Source organism: Clarias gariepinus, chromosome 3, assembly GCF_024256425.1.
Source record: "Clarias gariepinus isolate MV-2021 ecotype Netherlands chromosome 3, CGAR_prim_01v2, whole genome shotgun sequence".
NCBI classification, from domain to species: Eukaryota; Metazoa; Chordata; class Actinopteri; order Siluriformes; family Clariidae; genus Clarias; species Clarias gariepinus.
Genome location: NC_071102.1, coordinates 287,013 through 294,025, shown reverse-complemented (window position 1 = coordinate 294,025; position 7,013 = coordinate 287,013).

The window sequence follows — 7,013 nt, the reverse complement described above, 5'->3', positions numbered from 1 at the left end:
ATGAAATGTGAATTTGTATGAATCAAAATGGTCAGTTTGTCCCTGATGAACAAGCCGAGGGCGACAGTGGCAAGGAAAAACTCCCTGAGATGGTAATAGGAAGAAACCTTGAAAGGAACCAGACTCAACAGGGAACCCATCCTCATCTGGGTGATAACAGATAGCAGGGATTGATCTGCACTCATACTGTGTGTTAGGAGGCTGGAGGTTCAGTAGAACAGGAGATGTTAATTGATGTTAATATGGAGTCCAGGTAGTTATTGAAGACCCAGGTAGACTTGTAAGAAGTTCCAGTCATGAACTATCGAACTGTCAAGTCCCCAGGGAAACAGTTGCCAACACCAGTCAAGGCCAGAACCATTTTCTAGGTAGAGAGAATCATTCCCAGACACCAGACGCATCCCAGAGAGACATACGGGGCATCCATGTGACGAGATCTTCAGCCAGAAGCGGGGCACCAGGATGGGTCAGACAGGTCCGGAGGGCAGAGGGAGTCTGGATCACTGGCAGCTCGGGAACGACATGTGTAGCTCGACAGAGAGAGAGAGAAAGAGTGAAAGGGGGAGACGGGGAGAGAGGAAAGAGAAAGAGGGGGGGAAAGAGAAGAAGAGGAGAGATGGCAGTTAGGTATGGTCACAGTCACACAATGTATAATGTGAATGTATATTAACTGTAGAGTGCAAGCAGAGACTCCGGCAGGACTAACTATGACATCATAACTAAAAGGGAGGAGCCAGAAGGAAACACAGACATGAGGGGGAACTGAAATGTAAAGCAACCAATCACCTCACCGTCAACAAACCTGAGTGATCAATGAGAGTGAGGAAGACGGCATCCAAACATACCAGTTCACCATAATACTCTACGTCCATGAGTCCCCCAGATCTGCTCCTTTACCTAAGGCTAATCTATTTATAAAAATGCTTGGCTAAATAAATAGGTTTTTAGCCTGGACTTAAACACTGAGACTGTGTCTGAGTCCCGAACACTATTTGGAAGACTATTCCATAACTTTGGGGCTTTGTAAGAAAAAGCTCCGCCCCCAGCTGTAGTTTTCATAATACGCGGTACTGACAAGCAACCTGCATCCTTTGATCGAAGTAGGCGTGGCGGATCGTAAGACACTAGCAGTTCACTCAGGTACTGCGGCGCGAGACCATTTAATGCTTTATATGTCAAGAGTAGTATTTTAAAATCAATGCGAAATTTCACAGGGAGCCAATGGAGTGAAGATAAGATAGGGGTGATGTGCTCATATCTTCTGGTTCTGGTGAGGACTCTCGCTGCTGCATTCTGGACTAGCTGAAGCTTGTTTATGCATCTAGCTGAACAACCAGACAGTAAGGCATTACAATAGTCATAAAAGCATGAACTAGTTTTTCTGCATCGTGTAGTGATAATATTGTCTTATCTTGGCAATATTTCTGAGATGAAGGAATGCTATCCTGGTAATATTATCTACATGAGGTCTTTTACTGTTGCACTTGATGGAACAGAAAGGCCATCTAAAGTTACAGAGTGATCTAGAATCTTACTTCTAGCTGTATGCGGTCCTATGACTAGAACTTCTGTCTTATCAGGGTTAAGCAGAAGAAAGTTGATTTTAGCGACTTGAATTTTGTCGACCTGAATTTGTAAGATTGAAAAATAATGAAAATCGTATTTTTAACACTTGAAAATATTCTTGAACAGCAATTTAGTAACTTGAATATTTTTGCATTGAATTTTAAATGCTTGAATTACATTCGCACTTAAAATATACAACCACAATAAATTGCAGTGGCAATCTACGGATTTTTTTTCAATTCAGATCAAATTGCAATGCAGAAATTTTTTTTTTTTTTTTATTGCAACTCGTTTTTTTCAGTTCATTTAATACAACCTGCTATTTTGGTTTGAGGAATTTTGGCACTAATATACTTCCATAGGAAGTGTCCCTGACAATTTGCCCCAAGTTCTGCCCCAAAGTCTAAATCTGCCCCGAAGTCTAAACCTGCCACAGGCGCTACCCAGAGCCCCACTGCAGACTATTTCCCTCACATAAAGATTTAAAATTCAAATTTATTCAAATTCTAATTTTATTTGACATATACACAGTCATACACAGTACGATATGCAGTGAAATGCTTAGACAACTGCTCATGACCTTAAAATAAAAGACTATGAATAGGAAATAAATATGAAAAAGGAAACAGAAGTTGAATATAAATTGAATATAATTTAAATGGAAATGTCACATATTTAAAGTGTTTAAAGTGACTTGTGATAGGGGTAATTGGGTAATTTAACTAATGTCCACGAATGTGTAGTTGTGCAGTGGCCACTAGTGTAAGTGAATGTCCAGCATGTCCACAGTGGGTGCATAAACCATACTGTATGTGTGTATGTGCAAAATGGATCAGTCCTGTGTGATGTGTTGTGATTGAGAGACCTTTTCGCCTGTGGGAAGAAGCTCCTCCTCAGTCTCTCTGTGTTGGCCTTCATGGAGCGGAATCGCTTCCCAGACCGCAACAGAGAGAACAGTCACAGTTGGGTGGCTGAGGTCCTTCACGATCTTCCTGGCCTTGGTCCAGCTCCGCTTGGTGTAGATCGAGTGCAGGTCAGGGAGCTCGGTGCGGATGGTGAGCTCAGCTGATCGCACCACCCTCTGTAGAGCTCGTCTGTCCTGCATGGTGCTGTTTCCAAACCAGGTTAAGATTTCCATGTTGAACCTAATTTGTGAGCAAATGATGACCTCTCCACCTTGCACTGCTCTTCACTCGTCTTCACTCTCTTGTGCTCGAGTACAGAATGATATTATTAACGTGAAAGCTGGCTATTGGGGAAAGGGGAGGGGGAACAATTGTACCCAGGCAGAGTACAAATTAATCATGTTTAGTGTGAAAGCAGTCTCCGATTATAAATAAACACTGCCAATCAATTTTACTAAAAGGAGCTGTTTCACTTCCTGAGTTTTACATTAAACTGTCAGTTATTGTTAGTGTGTAGGGCGGGGTTAGTGTGTATCCGGTGATGTTATACTTGTGTTGCTCGAACTCCGTGCACTTTTGACACCATTGATCATAGTATTCTTCTGCACAGATTAGAAAATATAGTAGGAATTAAGGGTAGAGACCTCTTCTGTCTCAGATCCTATTCGTTATCAGTATGTAGACTTAAATGGTGATTATTCTGCATGTTCTCTAGGGGAGTTTGGTGTTCCACAGGGTTTAGTTTTAGGCCCACTGCTGATTTCTCTTTACATGCTTCCTCTGGGCAACGTAATCCGTAAGCATGGTATTAGTTTTCACTGTTATGCTGATGACACACAGTTATACATCTCAGCAAAACCTGATGAGATAAAACAGTTTACTAAAATTGAGCAATGTGTGCAGGACATAAGAAATTGGATGCTAATTAACTTCCTTCTGCTTAATCCGGATAAGACAGAAGTTCTAGTCAAAGGACCGCATACAGCTAGGAGTAAAATTTTAGATCACACTGTAACTTAAGATGGCCTTTCTGTTCCATCAAATGCAACAGTGAAAGACCTCGGTGTGATTATAGATTCCAGACTTTCATTTGAAGCTCATGTAGATAATATTACCAGGATAGCATTTTTTCACCTCAGAAATATTGCCAGGATAAGAAATATATTGTCGCTAAACGATGCAGAAAAACTAGTTCATGCTTTTATCACCTCTAGGTTGGACTATTGTAATGCCTTACTGTCTGGTTGTTCAACAATTTGCTTAAACAAGCTTCAGCTAGTCCAGAATGCAGCGGCGAGAGTCCTCACTAGAACCAGAAGATATGAGCACATCACCCCTATCTTATCTTCACTGCATTGGCTCCCTGTGAAATTTCACATTGATTTTAAAATACTACTCTTGACGTATAAAGCATTAAATGGTCTCGCGCCGCAGTACCTGAGCGAACTGCTAGTGTCTTACGATCCGCCACGCCTACTTCGATCAAAGAATGCAGGCTGCTTGTCAGTACCGCGTATTATGAAAAATACAGCTGGGGGCGGAGCTTTTTCTTACAAAGCCCCAAAATTATGGAATAGTCTTCCTATTAGTGTTCGGGACTCAGACACAGTCTCAGTGTTTAAGTCCAGGCTAAAAACCTATTTATTTAGCCAAGAATTTTTATAAATAGATTAGCCGTAGGTAAAGGAGCAGATCTGGGGGACTCATGGACGTAGAGTATTATGGTGAACTGGTATGTTAAGATGCTGTCTTCCTCACTCTCATTGATCACTCAGGTTTGCTGACGGTAAAGTGATTGTTTCCTTTACATCCCAGTTCCCCCTCATGTCTGTGTTTCCTTCTGGCTCCTCCCTTTTAGTCATACCCTGCATGCACACTAAATATACAGTACATTCAACTTATACGTTGTGTGACTGTAACCAGAATCAGAATCAGAATCAGAAAGAGTTTTATTGCCAAGTGCACTTACACGTAAAAGGAATTTGTTTTAGTGACAGAGCTTCCAGAACAGAAAACAAATGACAAGACAAAAACAGCACGACAAAAAAAAACAAAAAAAAAACAAACATTTGACATCAAATGGAGTAGGGTGTGAGATACTTTTTAAATAAGTTATATAAATATCTGAAATCTGCGGTATTATACAGTATATTGCACTGTGATACTGTACACAATATTGCACATATATTTATTAACAGTTGATGTTTAACTGTTCATGAGGGAGATTGCCTGGGGAAAAAAACTGTTTTTGTGCCTGACTGTCCTGGTGTTTGGTGCTCTATAGCGTCGACCTGATGGCAGAAGTTTAAATGGAAGGTGGCCTGGGTGTGAGGGGTCCAAAGTGATATTCCGAGCCCTTTTCCTCACTCTGGATGTGTACAGTTCTTGTGGCGTGGGCAGGGCAGTGCCAATAATTCTTTCAGCAGTCCGAACCGTCCTTTGTAGTCTTCTGATGTCTGTTTTCGTAGCTGAGCCAAACCAGACAGTTATTGAAGTGCACAGGACGGATTCAATGACGGCTGAGTAGAACTGTGTGAGCAGCTCCTGTGGCAGGTTGAATTTCTTTAGCTGGCGAAGGAAATACAACCTTTGGTGGGCCTTTTTAACAATAGAGTCAATGTGAATGTCCCACTTCAGGTCCTGAGAGATGGTCGTGCCCAGGAACCGGAATGACTCTCTGTCACAGTGCTGTTCATGATGGTGAGTGGGGGAAGTGCAGGTGGGTTCCTCCTGAAGTCCACAATCATCTCCACTGTTTTGAGCGTGTTCAGCTCCAGGTTGTTGAGACTGCACCAGACAGCCAGCTGCTCAACCTCACTTCTGTAAACAGACTCGCCACCGTCCTGAACGAGGCCGATGATTGTGGTGTCGTCTGCAAATTTCAGGAGCTTGACAGTGGGGTCTGTAGAGGTGCAGTCGTTGGTGTACAGGGAGAAAAGCAGTGGGGAGAGAACGCATCCCTGAGGGGCTCCAGTATTGGTGGTGTGGCTGTTGGACATGAATTCCCCCAGTCTCACTAGCTGCTGCCTGTCTGTCAGAAAGCTGGTGATCCAGTGACAGATAGAGCTAGGAACAGAGAGCTGGTTTAGTTTGGTCTGAAGCAGTGCTGGGATGATCGTATTAAAAGCTGATGAAAAGTCTATAAACAAGACCCTTGCATAAGCCCCTGTTATCTCTCCTCTTTTCTCTCTTCTCCTCTCTCCCTCTCTCTCTCTTTGTCTTACTACACATGTCACTCCTGAACTGCCTGTCCTCTGGACCTGTCTGTCTCGTCCTGGTGTCCCTCTTCTGGTTGGAGATCTCGTCACATGGATGCCACGTGTGGTCTGTCCTGTCCTCGGCTGATACAGACAGCTGTTCTCTGAGGACTCGTGACTGCAGTCACTCGATAGTTCAGGACTGGAGTTTCCTACAGTCTACCTGAGCCTCCAATAATAAACTGGACTCCAAATGAACTTGTCCACATCCCCTGTTATACTGAACCTCCAGCCTCCTAACACACAGTATGAGTGCAGATCAATCCCTGCTTTCTGTTATCACCCAGATGGGGATGGGTTCCCTGTTGAGTCTGGTTCCTCTCAAGGTTTCTTCCTATTACCATCTCAGGGAGTTTTTCCCTCAGCACCGTCACCCTCAACTGGTTCATCAGGGACGATCTGATCATTCTGATTCACACACACACACATCTCATACACACTTAAATAATTCTTTTAATTGTGTAAAGCTGCTTTGTGACAATGACAATTGTTAAAAGCGCTATACAAATAAAATTGAATCGAACTGAATTAAATTGATGGTTATAATAATGGTAATGATGATGTGTGATGCTGGTGAGGAGGATCAGAAGGTCCTGGGTTCAAATCCCAGCACCACCAAATTCAAATTCAAATTTTATTTGTCACATACACAAACATACACAGTACGAAATATAGTGAAATGCATTATACGACTGCCATTGACCCTAAAAGAGAATTAAAGTTTACAAATAAGAAATAAATATAAATAAAAGAATACGATAGAAATTAAATAAAAAAATTAAATTAAACTAGGAAAAAATAGAACTAAAAATAAAAGTAGAAATATGATGTGCATAAAAATAGAAATATACTGTACATAGAAATATGATGTGCATAAAAATAGAAATATATAGTGTACAAATTGAAATATACTGTACTGGGTGTGCAAATATGCGTAGAACAAAGTGTCTTTGTGCAGAGGTTATTAAAGTGACTTTGTGCACTGGTCCAGGATGTAAACGTAAACATGTAGTGTAGTTGTGAGGGTAGGTGTGCAAAGTTATTAAAGTGTCTTTGTGCAATGGTCCAGGATGTAACGTACGACATGTAGTGTAGATATGAAGGAAGGTGAGCATGTAATTGTCCATAGTGTTCATGGATGTAAAAAGATTGATAGATTTGATCAATTATGAAAATATTGTGTAGTTCTGCATAGTGGTGTGGTTGTGGTTGAGAGACCTTATCGCCTGCGGGAAGAAGCTCCTCCTTAGTCTCTCTGTGTTGGCCTTCAAGGAGCGGAATCGCT